The following is a 16,006-nucleotide window of genomic DNA, read 5'->3' on the forward strand; positions in this document are numbered from 1 at the left end:
TTTGTGCAGCAGTACAAGGGATATGGCAATTATTATTAATGCATAACTATGTGTTGACAAATGTGAACAGTGATTGTGAGTGTGGAAAAATTTCAAGGCATCTGTGTGAAATAAACATACGAATTATTTATCGATTCGAAAGTGAAAGTGAAATTCTGGATCGTCGACTTGACCGCGCATCCCTTAGGCCTTCTACCACCGGCTGTGCACTTCGTCGACCTGGCCGTACGTCCCTTGACTTTCGGTACTGCCGTATACCTGAATACATCTGTGCAGTTCGTCACCGAGTGACCCAGTGACACACATTTCGAAGCAGCAAATGGATTTACGGCTGAATACGTGAGTTTTTAATTCAATCAGTTTCTGCTTCTTCTCTTTTTTTACGATTATCTCGTAAACTAAAGCCGATCGCCAAAAAGTCTAAAGAGAAATGTTGTTCAGAATCATGGTCTTGACAACGTATTCAAAGCTCATCGAAATCGGAGAGGAGATAGTTCAGATAGTACATCGATCGATTTACAATTACAAGTTACTTATCTCGTAAACTAAAGCCGATCGCCAAAAAGTCTAAAGAGAAATGTTGTTCAGAATCATGATCTTGACAACATATCCAAAGCTCATCGAAATCGGAGAGGGTTCACATTATCGAGAAACTCTTGTTCGTTGCGATGTCGCGGCGTACCACCGACACTCGCTTGCCGGCGCGGCGTGGCGCGCCGGGCCAGAGCGCGCTCTGATTGGTCCGTGTTTTTCGTTAATAACTCCTAAACAAAGCCGCAGTTGACATTGTTGCAAATGAAAATGTCTCTTAAAATGGTCTCAGGAGCCGCCCCCTTTCGGGATTTTCACGAGTTTTGGGACACCCTGTATAAGAGGAATGTGTCAGGGAGTATAAGCAAATAAATATATTACGTAAAAATCATAAAGCGTTTTATGTACCATGCGGTAGTCACAACTTGAATTTGTTACTGGGAGATATAGCAAAATCATCAACCCAAGCACTACATTTTTTTGGTGTTTTACAAAAGATTTATACGATATTTGCAGCATCAACATCGCGTTGGTATGTTTTAAAAAAACATGTTGAAACAATTACACCTAAACCATTATCAGAAACTAGGTGGGAATGCCGTTTTGATAGTGTAAGGGCTGTTTGCTTTTATGCAATATATGCAAATCACCAGAATATTTTTGGTCTTCTATATGTATATGAATGAGATTACGAATTTAGATGACGAATATTTATTAAAATGTTGTCAAGATCTTCACTTACATTTGGAAGGAGATATCGACGGAACTGAAATGTATGAAGAGATTAAGATGTTCCGATCGATAACGCAAGCCAATTATTCGGCTCTAGATGCGATGAGATACATTATAAAAAACCATCTTTCGGAAGCGTACCCAAATTTATTAATTGCATTACAAATGATGTTAACTACGCCAGTAACCGTGGCTTCAGCTGAAAGAAGTTTCTCGCGATTGAAACTAATCAAAAATTATCTTCGATCGACTATAAGCCAAGAACGATTTACATCTCTGGCTATTCTTTCAATAGAATGCGAACTAGCAAAAACAATCAATTTTGATGACGTAATTCAGGAATTTGCGGCGAAAAAAGCAAGAAAAATTATATAATATTCATCTTACAAAATATATATATGTTACATTATTTGTATTTGTAATAAATAATTCCTTATTATGAAATTTAAGTATAGTATTTGAATGTGTATTCTGGCCCCGCAAAATTTTTGAACTGGGCCCCGCAAAAGGTCACGCCGGCCCTGCAGCCAATACAGTATATTCTAATAATGAACACATTGTCCGAAACCATGATACACTGAAGCTTAATCATGTTCCTGAGGTATCACGTTGCGATATATAAAATCTTGCAATAAAATATAAAAAATGGCAATTGATACTAATGAAAAATCTAGCGTTATTATTAGAAATTTAGAAGTAGAAGTAAATAATTTTTAACTTTGGGACTTTGTTTGGACTAGTTAGGAGATAAACATTCTAAAAATACCTACTCCTAGGAGGTGAGCGGTGTACAGGGGGGCACGTAGAAGGTCCCCTTTTTCGGTTTACCGCTTATATGTATCTCGGAAACTATGCGACCTAAACTTTAGTCCATCAGAGTCCATAACTATGTCGCGCATCTCGGAAGTCGGTGAGGTGGCGCTGGGTGGTGGGCTGTTCATACGCTGTACATTGGGAAGGGGGCGGATGGAGTGGGAGATGCGCAAGAACGAACGAAAACCGGTTCGTCCGCAATTATGGACTCTGATGGAACCGACTTTAGCGATAAGACCATTCCATACAAAACTAGAGGGTTATTGTTGCTCGCTCGCTTCGCTCGCTCGCGAGTAGAGTTGTTTTTGGTCGCTTTGATCGAAAGGGTTAGTGGTACGCATGGCTAGTAGTACCTATAGCTATTAATGTTTTTTTGTATTTGGTGTGTGACTCTCCACGAGCTACACAAAGAACTTCCCGATTCGTTAGTTGCAGTATATTATTATCATTATTAAGTGTAATTTTTAAGAAGATTATACGTTTTCAGGGAAATTCAATAGTTTTCTACTTATCAAAATGTTTGCTATATGGCGTCGCATTAAACCAACATCGTATGCTCGTTGCTCGCTTGGTTCCTTGTTATAGCATACTAATGTTGCAAAATAAATTGTCTTAATTATTATAGTTTTTCGCAAACGATACAACTCCTCATTATCCGGGTTAGCAGTATTGACCTTGGTTTTCTTCGATACTGTTAATTTAAATTGTTCCAAAATATATAAACCGCGCTCAATTTTGAAACTCTGCTCAGTACTACATACAACATCTGTAAAGTTCGTTTTTCTGATGTTTTAAAATTCAAACATACTTTCTCGTATGTTTGTCCCCGACTTTCATGAATCGTAATCGCTTCAGCAGGAACCACTGGAAATTGACTACGTGTGATTTTATATTTTTCCTCACTCGACAGATTTACATGATTCGAGATTTTTAGTATTGGTGTTAAATTTTGATGAATATTTGCATTTTTAACTTCCCGATTTTATAGGGAAGTTATTGTAATGACCCCGAAAATCGGAAATCGATTTTTTAGCAGATCTACACGTTTCAAGGTCATTGCAGACATATTAGACTATTTTCAGCAAAATGTTCGTGTGTGTGTGTGTGTGTGTGTGTGTGTGTGTGTGCGTATGGCCGTTTCTATGTAATCAAATTTTTCGTTAACGTTTTCAGAAAAAGTAACAACGCGATCAGGATGATGAATGATGCAATCGATGTGCCCCGCTGTAACTTAGAGCTGATTAGATTTTGGTCCATTTTGGTCAAGTAGTTTTTTAGTTTTTTTAGTTTTTTTCGAAAGAAGTTCATTCAACAATGCAATTTATACGAGAGAACGGTAAGTTTCCACCGAAGAAACAAACGTAATTATACAAAAAATTTTTTTTTCAATTTTTTTTTCTTTAAATTTAAAAAAAAAAAATTTTTTTGTGTCTTACGACCAATTTTACGCTTACAATAATCAAAAATTATCCCAATGCAAGAGTGAGTTAATCATCTCTACTGCCGAGAATACATTTTCGAAGAATATCGATGAAAGTACAAAAAAAATGTATATTACAATCTTTAAAAACACAATCAGTTCAAAACGAATTATTAACTGAGATTAAATTGAAAATTAATATAAACTATATGATAATTATTAATAACATTGATGTTGAAAACGGATTGGTTAATGGAGCACACATGCGGAATATTAAAATTTATTACTTTTCAAGAAAATACTAAAATTCCGTCTATATTTTTTGGTTAGATTTTCAATTGGCCAGAGTAGGAGTGAAAGTAAGAACTCGTTATCGTGATTATATGAAAAATGCCAATATTGATCATTTAGCACCAATAATAAAAATATCGAATCAAGTAAATATGTCGAGAGAGGAAAAATATCAAATCACACGTAGTCAATTTCCAGTGGTTCCTGCTGAAGCGATTACGATTCATAAAAGTCAGGGACAAACATACGAGAAAGTATGTTTGGATTTTAAAAAATCAGAAAGGCGAACTTTACAAATTTTGTATGTAGCACTGAGCAGAGTTTCAAAATTGAGCGCGGTTTATATATCTTGGGACAATTTAAATTAACAGTATCGAAGAAAACCAAGATCAATACTGCAAACCCGGATAATGAGGAGTTGTATCGTTTGCGAAAAACTAATTAAGACAATTTATTTTGCAACATTAGTATGCTATAACAAGTAACCAAGCGAGCAACGAGCCTACGATGTTGGTTTAATGCGACACCATATAGCAAACATTTTGATAAGTAGAAAACTATTGAATTTCCCTGAAAACGTATAATCTTCTTAAAACGTACACTTAATAATGATAATAATATACTGCAACTAACGAATCGGGAAGTTCTTTGTGTGGCTCGTGGAGAGTCACACACCAAATAACATCCGTACCACTAACCCTCTCGCGAGCTCGCAAAGCGAGCGAGCTACGACAACCCTACTTGCGAAGCTCGCGAAGCGAGCGAGCAACAACACCCCTTTAGTTCATATAATCACGATAACGAGTTCTTACTTTCACTCCTACTCTGGCCAATTGAAAATCTAACCACAATGTAGACAAAATTTTAGTATTTTCTGGAAAAGTATAATAAATTTTAATATTCCGCATGTGTGTGTGCTCCATTAACCAATCCGTTTTCAACATCAATGTTATTAATAATTATCATATAGTTTATATTAATTTTCAATTTAATCTCAGTTAATAATTCGTTTTGAACTGATTGTTTTTTTAAAGATTGTAATATAAATTTTTTTTGTACTTTCATCGATATTCTTTGAAAATGTATTCTTGGGAGTAGAGATGATTAACTCACTCTTGCATTGGGATAATTTTCGATTATTGTAAGCGGAAACATTAGCGTAAGGTACAAAAAAAAAAATTTTTTTTAAGTAAAAAAATTTTTTTTAATTTTAAAAAAATGAAAAAAAATTTTTTTGTGTAATTAAGTTTGTTTCTCCGGTGGAAACTTTCCGTTCTCTCGTATAAATTGCATGGTTGAATCAACTCCTTTCGAAAAAAACTAAAAATCTAAAAAACTACTTGACCAATATGGACCAAAATCTAATCAGCTCTAAGTTACGACGGGGCACATCGATTGCATCATTCATCATTCTGATCGCGTTGTTACTTTTTCAGAAAACGTTAACGAAAAATTTGATACCATAGAAACAGACATACGCACACACACACACACACACATACGAACATTTTGCTGAAAATAGTCTAAAATGACTGCAATAACCATGAAACGTGAAGATCTGCTAAAAAATCGATTTTCGATTTTCGGGGTCATTACAATAACTTCCCTATAAAATCGGGAAGTTAATTAAAGCTGGCAAAATGTGCCACAAGATTAATTGGATTCAGCTTTTCGCTATCTCGCATAGTTTCCGAGATATCCGCGCTCAAAGTTCACTAATTACACTGTCCAACAAATTTCAACTTTTTTTGTGATTTCAATATACTGTTGGGTCCTTCTTATAGAGTTTTTTGCGCTGATTCCGAATCTGGTTTTAATTTTTTTCCTATACGTCCAGTTTTTGAAAATCATGGCTTTGAAAAAAAAACATATTTTTCAACTTTAAACAAATATTGTGATGTTATTATAAAAGATATTGAATTGTTGTTTACAGCAAACGATTCTGTAGACTTTCCCGAATACAGTGATATCCAATATTAATACATTATGATTGTTTAAACATGTTTAAGCAATGATTAAAGACGGAGATGCACCACTTTTGCACCAATTTTTGCGGATATTTTCGAATTTATCTCAAAAAATAAGGGTCCAGCGAAAAATTGAACTATACCACGCGAAAGAGCAGACTTCTATCTTGAGAAACCCCCCTGTGAAGTTTGCATGGTCGACGTTTTTACCGAATCAGAAAGCAAAATATCTTCGCCCGACATGCGTTGACGCCAGTGGTGCTCTTCCACTAGCGCGGTCGTTCGTCGGGATACGGCGCGGCGCGCTGCGGTGAAACGGCGCGTGGCTATAAGCGCGCAATTATGTCAGCTTACTTAAATGTAATATTTTATTAAATGTTATATTATTGTTATTTATTAGTTATTAGTATATTTATTCTGTATAAATTATTTTATGTATTTTTTAATGTTAGTCTCTCGTTTATAGTACATTTAATACAAAAAATACCTTTTGTAACAAAAAAATAATTTATTCACACAGTACACTATTACACCGTTTACAATGCTAATATATATGTGTACACTATTCAGATATAATACACTACTAAAATACATATATTATATACACAACAACTAAAATACTATAAATAACTATAAATGTTTTTTATGAAGTTTTATACGTAGCAATGCAGATTTGAAATGCTTGACACGACTGATTTCAACAAACACAAAGCCGAAACTGAACTCTGGTATCAGTTTTCTTAAGAACCAACACGATATTTTGAAATAAATGACGGTCTACGGACAACGGAATACATACAATGTAAGGAAAGTCTGCAATGCGGTGACTGAAAAATTTTATTTTCAGTAATTGTCGTCTTATCTATGTATTGTAATTATAGTGCCAATGAACACTCGAGATTCTTCCGAGTAAAATAAGTCCAAACACAATATAAACGGGACTATTTTTATTGACTTAAATACATAATTAAAATAGTTTGCTCCATATTAAATCGATATAGTGTATTATATCTGAATAGTGTACACATATATATTAGCATTGTAAATAGTGTAATAGTGTAGTGTGTGAATAAATTATTTTTTTGTTACAAAAGGTATTTTTTGTATTAAATATACTATAAACGAGAGTCTAACATTAAAAAATACATAAAATAATTTATACAGAATAAATATACTAATAAATAATAAATAACAATAATATAACATTTAATAAAATATTACATTTAAGTAACCTGACATAATTGCGCGCTTATAGCCACGCGCCGTTTCACCGCAGCGCGCCGCGCCGTATCCCGACGAACGACCGCGCTAGTGGAAGAGCACCACTGGCGTCAACGCATGTCGGGCGAAGATATTTTGCTTTCTGGTTCGGTAAAAACGTCGACCATGCAAACTTCACAGGGGGGTTTCTCAAGATAAAAGTCTGCTCTTTCGCGTGGTATAGTTCAATTTTTCGCTGGACCCTTATTTTTTGAGATAAATTCGAAAATATCCGCAAAAATTGGTGCAAAAGTGGTGCATCTCCGTCTTTAATCATTGTTTAAACATGTTTAAACAATCATAATGTATTAATATTGGATATCACTGTATTCGGGAAAGTCTACAGAATCTTTTGCTGTAAACAACAATTCAATATCTTTTATAATAACATCGCAATATTTGTTTAAAGTTGAAAAATATGTCTTTTTTTAAAACTCCATTTTCTCAAAAACTGGACGTATAGGAAAAAAATTAAAACCAGATTCGGAATCAGCGCAAAAAACTCTATAAGAAGGACCCAACAGTATATTGAAATCAAATTTGGTGTTGGACAGTGTTATGAAAAAGAAAATAGCCGGGTGAAATTCGCCCCCGGCGGGATTTTAATCGAGCTTGAACCATTCGATAACCTACGCAAAAAAACCCTCTCTGTCAAGTTTCAGCCCCATATCTCATCTGTAAAGGTAATTATTGAGAAAAATCAAAATGCCAGTTTTTGGCCCATTTTCCCTACATATTGACAATTAAAAATTCTGAAAAAATCTGACACATTTCGGATACCAAGCCACATATTAGGTATCATTTTCAGATTTTTCCGTTGCAAACTATGGTTGTAAAAAATGAAAAACACGAAGAAAATCGAAAAAATGCAGATTTCATATAAAAGTAGGTCTCGTACCACTTCAGAAGTAATTTAGCAATGAGTATTATCAAAAGTATTATGCTCAATTTTTTTCAGATTTTTGTGAGTGGTGCAACTATGTTGAAAAAAATAAAAACCACTTTTCCTGGCGTTTTTCCTAAGTACTGCATCAATTGGTGCAGTCAAAAATGTAGGTTTCCATTTTTAAAAAAAAGTGCAGTTGCATTTTTCTGATGCACCGATACACAAAAGTGCATAAAATTAGTTGCGTAGTATGCACCGTCTGATGCCATTTAACTTTTTCTTATAACATTTTCCTCTATTCCCGACTGTTTAGGTTTAGGAGGTACAGCCTGTTCCAGTTGCGTGGGACACCCTGTATATGCAATTTTCAGTGAAATAAAAATTTAACTTAAAAAGAAAATACACATTTTTCGTTAATGCTTATTGATCAAAGAAAATGAAAACATACTTCAGTTCTCAAATTGCAGAAAAAATTGTTTAATTTTGGTCCGACATTTTTCAGAATTTGTTCGAAAACCGTTTGTAGTACGAAAAAAAAGTCATTGTAAAGGTAAAGAAGGGTCGTGGAAGGATATGAAAATCAATGTCCCTAGCACTGTTGGTTAAGTGTATAAAGCACAAGTCATTGTCCAGTTTATTTAAATTGATGTCAAAGGAACCGTCACCACTTAGAACTAACTTAAACTAAAACGTAACGAACTTTAAACAAGAGAAGCTAGAATCCAGTGTAGGCTGAAAACTAGAAGACCCGAGAAGCGCAAAGGCCTTAGTATTTTAATAGCTCAAGCAAAGCGATTGTTTTCCAGTAGCGAAAGTGTTAACCGCTCAAGCGAAGCGGGAGTTCGAAAAGCAACTGACTCTTCGGGTAATCAGCTGTGCCCGAGGAGTCAGAACGATGGGAGGAGCGGTGAAGAGGGGCCTCTATGGTAGAGAATCAATGTTATGATTTTTGGCAACCCCGTCACCTCTCTCTCCCCTGGCCAATAATAAGTCGCGTGCCGTCGCGGAGCTCGCGCGATCCGCAACAGTCATAAAAGTCCTAAAAGACGAAGCCTGTCCTGATTAACAGGTTTTGTCAAACATATTTATCGGTGCGGTAAATAATTTAGAAGATATTTGAGAAAAATGATTTTATGGACATTTAATTAATTATTGTAATGTTTAAGCTCCTTGGATCACGTTTGCTCGTTATTCGATCGAGCTTAAACTTTGCACATATTCTTTTTATTAACGGGAACAATCCTGGGTCAAGAGTAAATAAGAGCCACTCTAGCGACTATACCTTAACAAAAACACACTTTGCCTACTTTACAAAGTTAATTCATATTTAGTCGGATAGGTAATTTATTTAATTAGTCATTAATTTCATTAATTATAAATTTGTTGTAAAGGTTTATATTTTGAATGAAACCAATTTTTATGGAGAAAAATAATGCATTGTAGTTAATAAATATAAAATTAATGTAATGTAATTGTAGTTATACACGTAAAGGGTAAGTATAAATGTTATAAATTATTAACGAGTAAGAAATGTCTACATATTTAATCTTTTATACTTAAATAAGAATACTTAACATAAGAAGGGAAATAATTAGTAGATAATTAATGGTTGATTTGAACAATTTATTGTAATATTAATTATTAACCTGAAATTAGCCTGAAATATTTTCATTTTATATGAATTCCTTAATTTTGTCGATATAAAACTGATATAATACCTAGTACAACACTTTCAGTAGTTTATGAAAATATTACATACGTTTAGTAATTTATTGAATACAAAAATAATGCAACAAATATTTTGAATAATGGTATAGGAATTATTAGTGGCGCCTCCAAGTCACCACTCGAGTGCAAAGAATTAATTAATCTTGTAAAATACAAGCATATAATTATGTTTAACCTAATTATTGACATAAAAATTATAAAGCAATATAATGTTGTTTTGGTAATGAAATAATTTATATATAATTACAAGACACACACGTAATGAAAAGAACTAATTGTAAGCTGAATTAGTGGAAATATTTTCGATATTGTATACTGTATACAGTGACTCACATTAATATTCGGACGCTCCCAAAAAACCGATAACTATACTAATTGTAAGATTGGACTATGTATACATGTTGAACTTTTTTGAGAACTTGTTAGAGCAGTTAGAAATTTTTCAAAAATTGCAATCGGTCGGAATTGTAGAAAATAGAAAATACTAAAATTGTATTTTACAACTTTTTATGTGGGCCTTTATTGAAAATTAAGACCATACGTTTTGTACATCAATATCAATTATGTGCATTGTGGAAGTTTCATCGAAATCGATTGATGCGGAGAAAAATTATCTTTATTTTTATTAATTCTTTTAATTTCATTTAATTTAATTTTTAAGTTAATTCGTTTTTAATTTTCAGAGTATGTTTAATTGATACAGATCTACGAACCGTGTTTTCTAAATTTTCCATATAAACCTACATAAAAAGTTGCAAAATACAATTCTTAGTATTTTTTATACAATTCTGATAACTTCCAATTTGTTTCAAAAATTTTGGTCACGTTGTATAGCTAACCTATTGTTCTAACTTCGCAAAAAAGTTGGAATTGCATGGTCCAATATTAAAAAAGTTATGGTCTTTATAAGAGTGTCAGAATATTAGTGGGAGTCACTGTATATAAATAATAAAAACGACAGAATCTTGAGATTTTTTATCGAATTTGCCAGGGGGGTCATTCCATGCCAAATCGATCACTTTTTGCAGGCACTATCGTCGATTTTGTTCTAATTGAAATATGTTGTAGTCCATGTGAAATTAGGGGAGGGGGGGTTAAGTCATCATTTTGCCGGTTTCGAATTTTTTTAGAAATGGCAGGCCTTCAAAGTTTTCAATTCTTGCTCATTTCAGCGAAAACGTGCCTCGCTTCCGAATTTTTATCTCAGGAACTATTTGTCCGATTGAGCTACATTTTGTTTTGTTTTATTCGGAAAGTATTGGGCTATTACAAAATAATTTTTTCAACCCCAACAATCAACTTTATAATGTCGAAAAATTTAAACAAATTCTTTTTTTACGTTTTTTTCGAGGATGGGGCTTAGTGATTTCAATTTTGAAAAAAATATGGTAATATTCCTTGAAGTTTTCCCTTTAAAATGAGCCTTTGAAAAAGATGGTATCCTTAAAATTGGCGTCACAATAAGCTGGTAAAGTACGCCATGTACTTCCGTTTCAGGTAGAGGCAAGTCAAGCGCGCACTGCTATTATGGTCCGTTGATACCGCTGCGCTGGCTCGAGAAAATACCAAAATACTAAAAATACCAGCCGTCTGTATACGACTAAATAACTCTATTTATACCCGGGGCGAATAATATTAGTAATCACTTTTGACCAACAACACCTTTTTAATCATGACTTCATTTATAGATATTAGTTTTTATAGGAATCATATACAGGGTGAGTCCGAAGAAACAGAACACCTAAATATCTTCGTTACTTTTCGTTGTACAAAAAAACTTCTTACGACAAAGTTACACTGTTTGAAGGGCCACATGTAACGGTGTAAGGGAAAACATTTTCGAGGTCATTTTTAACTTCCCGATTTTATAGGGAAGTTATTGTAATGACCCCGAAAATCGAAAATCGATTTTTTAGCAGATCTTCACGTTTCATGGTCATTGCAGTCATTTTAGACTATTTTCAGCAAAATGTTCGTATGTGTGTGTGTGTGTGTGTGTGCGCGCGCGCGCGCGCGCGCGTATGACTGTTTCTATGTGATCAAATTTTTCGTTAACGTTTTCTAAAAAAGTAACAACGCGATCAGAATGATGAATGATGCAATCGATGTGCCCCGTCGTAACTTAGAGCTGATTAGATTTTGGTCCATATTGGTCAAGTAGTTTTTTAGATTTTTAGTTTTTTTCGAAAGGAGTTGATTCTACAATGCAATTTATACGAGAGAACGTAAAGTTTCCATCGAAGAAACAAACGTAATTACACAAAAATTTTTTTTTTTCATTTTTTTTTAAATTTAAAAAAATTTTTTTAACTAAAAAAAAAAATTTTTTTTTTTCCTTACGCTAATGTTTCCGCTTACAATAATCGAAAATTATCCCAATGCAAGAGTGAGTTAATCATCTCTACTCCCGAGAATACAGTTTCAAAGAATATCGATGAAAGTACCAAAAAAAATTTATATTACAATCTGTAAAAAAACAATCAGTTCAAAACGAATTATTAACTGAGACTAAATTGAAAATTAATATAAACTATATGATAATTATTAATAACATTGATGTTGAAAACGGATTGGTTAATGGAGCACACATGCGGAATATTAAAATTTATTACTTTTCAAGAAAATACTAAAATTCCGTCTATATTGTGGTTAGATTTTCAATTGGCCAGAGTAGGAGTGAAAGTAAGAACTCGTTATCGTGATTATATGAAAAATGCAAATATTCATCAAAATTTAACACCAATAATAAAAATATCGAATCAAGTTCATATGTCGAGTGAGGAAAAATATCAAATCACACGTAGTCAATTTCCAGTGGTTCCTGCTGAAGCGATTACGATTCATAAAAGTTGTATGTAGCACTGAGCAGAGTTTCAAAATTGAGCGCGGTTTATATATTTTGGGACAATTTAAATTAACAGTATCGAAGAAAACCAAGGTCAATACTGCAAACCCGGAGAATGAGGAGTTGTATCGTTTGCGAAAAACTATAATAATTAAGACAATTTATTTTGCAACATTAGTATGCTATAACAAGGAACCAAGCGAGCAATGAGACTGCGATGTTCGTTTAATGCGACGCCATATAGCAAACATTTTGATAAGTAGAAAACTATTGAATTTCCCTGAAAACGTATAATCTTATTAAAACGTACACTTAATAATGATGATGATATACTGCAACTAACGAATCGGGAAATTCTTTGTGTGGCTCGTGGAGAGTCACACACCAAATCAAAAAAATCCTACCCGCGAGCTCGCGAAGCGAGCGAGTAAAAACAACCCTACTCGCGAGCGAGCGAAGCGAGCGAGCAACAATAACCCTCTAGTTTTTTTATGAGATTTCAAGGCCATCGATAAGCCGCGGATAACATTTTTGCAAAGGAAAATGTCGTTTGAAATGGTCTCAGGAACCACCCACTTTCGGGATTTTCACGAATTTTGGGACACCATGTATATCCGTCCATCCCCATTGCATATTCAGTGAAAATGAAAGAATGCTACGAATCCCTAAAGACTGTGTTATGCAAAATTAACTATAATAAATATAAGTGGAAAATTTATGCAGATTTAAAAGTGATAGCCATATTGCTCGGTCTTCAAGCGGGATACAGAAAATATTGCTGCTTTCTTTGCGAGTGGGACAGCAGAGCAAGAAATCAGCATTACCTGCAAAAAGATTGGCCAAAACGAAAACACTTAACTCCAGGATTAAAATATATAAAATATGAAAATCTGATTAATGCAGAGGGGGGGGGGGGGCGTTATTTTGTCACCATTGCATATAAAGTTTGGCATAATGAAAAATTTTGTGGAAGCTATGGACAAATCTGGACCCGGATTTGAATATTTGAAAACCAAATTTCCTGGAATTTCTGATGCCAAAATAAAAGAAGGTATATTTATCGGTCCCCAAATACGACAGTTAATCAAAGACAGTAATTTTAGTGAAAAATTAAATAAACTAGAAAAACAAGTATGGACTTCATTTTTGGAAACAATTGACAATTTTCTTGGGAACAATAGATCGGAAAACTATGTGCCCATAGTGAATAAACTTTTAAAAAATTTCCAAAAACTAGGATGCAATATGTCACTGAAGATGCATTTCCTGCATTCGCATTTAGACTTTTTCCTGCGAATCTTGGTGACGTGACGTGAGTGATAAATATGGAGAACGCTTTCATCAAGATATTTCAGAAATTGAAAAACGTTATCAAGGGAAAGACTTATGTGCGATGCTTGCAGACTATTGTTGGACACTTATCAGTGAAAATAGCGATACCACGTATGAGCGGCGAGCAAGGCGGAACCATTTTTAAAGTACACAAAAAAATAGGTAAGTTTTTCTTTCGTATTTAGTTATCTTCATTAAGCATTTCCACAATAAAATGTGAATATATTTTGTATTTTATAATCCTACGTATTGATCGGCACCCAAAAAGTAAAAACAATTTATGAAATTGAAGCATAGTAAATAAAACATATTTGAGTGGTACACGTGTCGATTCCGCATAGCTACCGCTTTTTCTATGATAATAAATTATTTTTTTGTTAAAAAAGGTCTTTTTCGTGTATGAAATATACTATAAACAAGAGACATTAGACTAACATTAAAATAATTTATACAGAATAAATATACTAATAAATAATAAAAAACATTTATATATATAAATAAAATATTACATTTAAGTAAGCTGACATAATTGCGCGCTTATAGCCGCGCCGCGCCGCGCCGTATCCCGACGAACGACCGCTCTAGTGAAAGAGCACCACTGACGGCAGCTCATGTCGGGCGAAGATATTTTGCTTTCTGGTTCGGTAAAAACGTCGATGATTGCAAACTTCCAAGGGGGGTTTTTAAGATAAAAGTCTGCTCTCTCTCTCTCTCTATCGCGTGGTATAGTTCGATTTTCCGCTGGAACCTTATTTTCTGAGATAAATTCAAAAATATCGTCAAAAATTGGTGCAAAAGTGGTGTCTCTCCGTCTTTAATGCTCGTTTCAACATGTTTAAACAATCATAATGTATTATAATATTGGATATCGCTGTGTTCGGGAAAGTCTACAGAATCTTTTGCTGTAAAGAACAATTCAATATCTTTTATAATAACATCACAATATTTGTTTAAAGTTGAAAAACATGCTTTTTTCCCTTAAAAACTGTGCGTATAGGAGAAAAATTAAGGACAGATTCGGAATCAGCGCAAAAAACCCATAAGAAGGGCCCAACAGTATATTGAAAAGAAATTTGGTGTTGGACAGTGTTATCGAGCAGTGAGGACTCCGATGAGGAGACTATTTTATTTTCTCCTCCAGAATGAAAAAAACAGAGGAAGACGGGTATGTAATATGTAAATACAAAAGCGAGGAAGCACCCTATAAACCGTTAAATTTTACATTCATAGTTATACATCATTCTTTTTCTGTAATAGTATATCTTTTCAATGAAAATATATTTTATTTTCAGTTGCTTCACGCTTCACGATCAATTGACGAAGAGTTCCTCGAGACAGAAACTTCTAGTGGTTATTCTATTGGGTTGGCAAATAAGTTCGTTCGGTTTTTTACATTGGAATAAATCATAAAACCGAACGAACTTATTTGCCAACCTCATAGTAATCAATATAGTACTGGTAAGTTAATGAAAATATTTTAGAGATAAATAAGTTCACTTAAAAAAGTATGATATCTAACTAACACAATCAATAGGAAAGCAAGCTGAGAAGATACCTGCTGCAAAGGGTGTACGAGCAGAGACGCTACACTGAAGCGTTCTGTTGAAAGTTCTGTTGACAGATATTCTGAAACAACTGCAAGATCTGAAGCAGGACACCGCAAAAAAAGGAGAAGAAACTAAACAAATATCTTTTTTTCATAAATTCCCGGGGTTACAATTCCCCTTAAATACAGCAGAACACGTCACACAATTTGAATCTACATTATATTAAACAGGCGCGTTAATAACTTTTTATTTTAGGTTCATGAATTGTACAAAATGGGAGACGACAATACCTACCAATTTGTAAGAAGGGTACTCAGAACGTTCCTTACTGACAATTTGGCGATGGAGTACAGTTGGTTGGGGAGAAAAGGAATGATGACCTTTTACAGATTAAACATCAGAAACCTCGTAATACGTAATTATTACCCTTATTTTGATGTTATTATAATGATGATTCATGTAAAAATTACTACAAAAAGAAATTCTTATTCCGGATGCAGCAGAAAAGGCAAAAATCGGCGGAAGTAGAAGAGAAACGGAAACCTGAATCCAATCGTGGCTTAAGAGGGCCAAAGACCGAAGTGTCCGGACCTCTAAAAAATTTTAATTTTAATTTTAATTGTAATTGTAACTTTCATTTTTGTTATTTTTAAT

This window comes from Lasioglossum baleicum, chromosome 2 (genome assembly GCF_051020765.1).
Source record: "Lasioglossum baleicum chromosome 2, iyLasBale1, whole genome shotgun sequence".
Classification (NCBI taxonomy): domain Eukaryota; kingdom Metazoa; phylum Arthropoda; class Insecta; order Hymenoptera; family Halictidae; genus Lasioglossum; species Lasioglossum baleicum.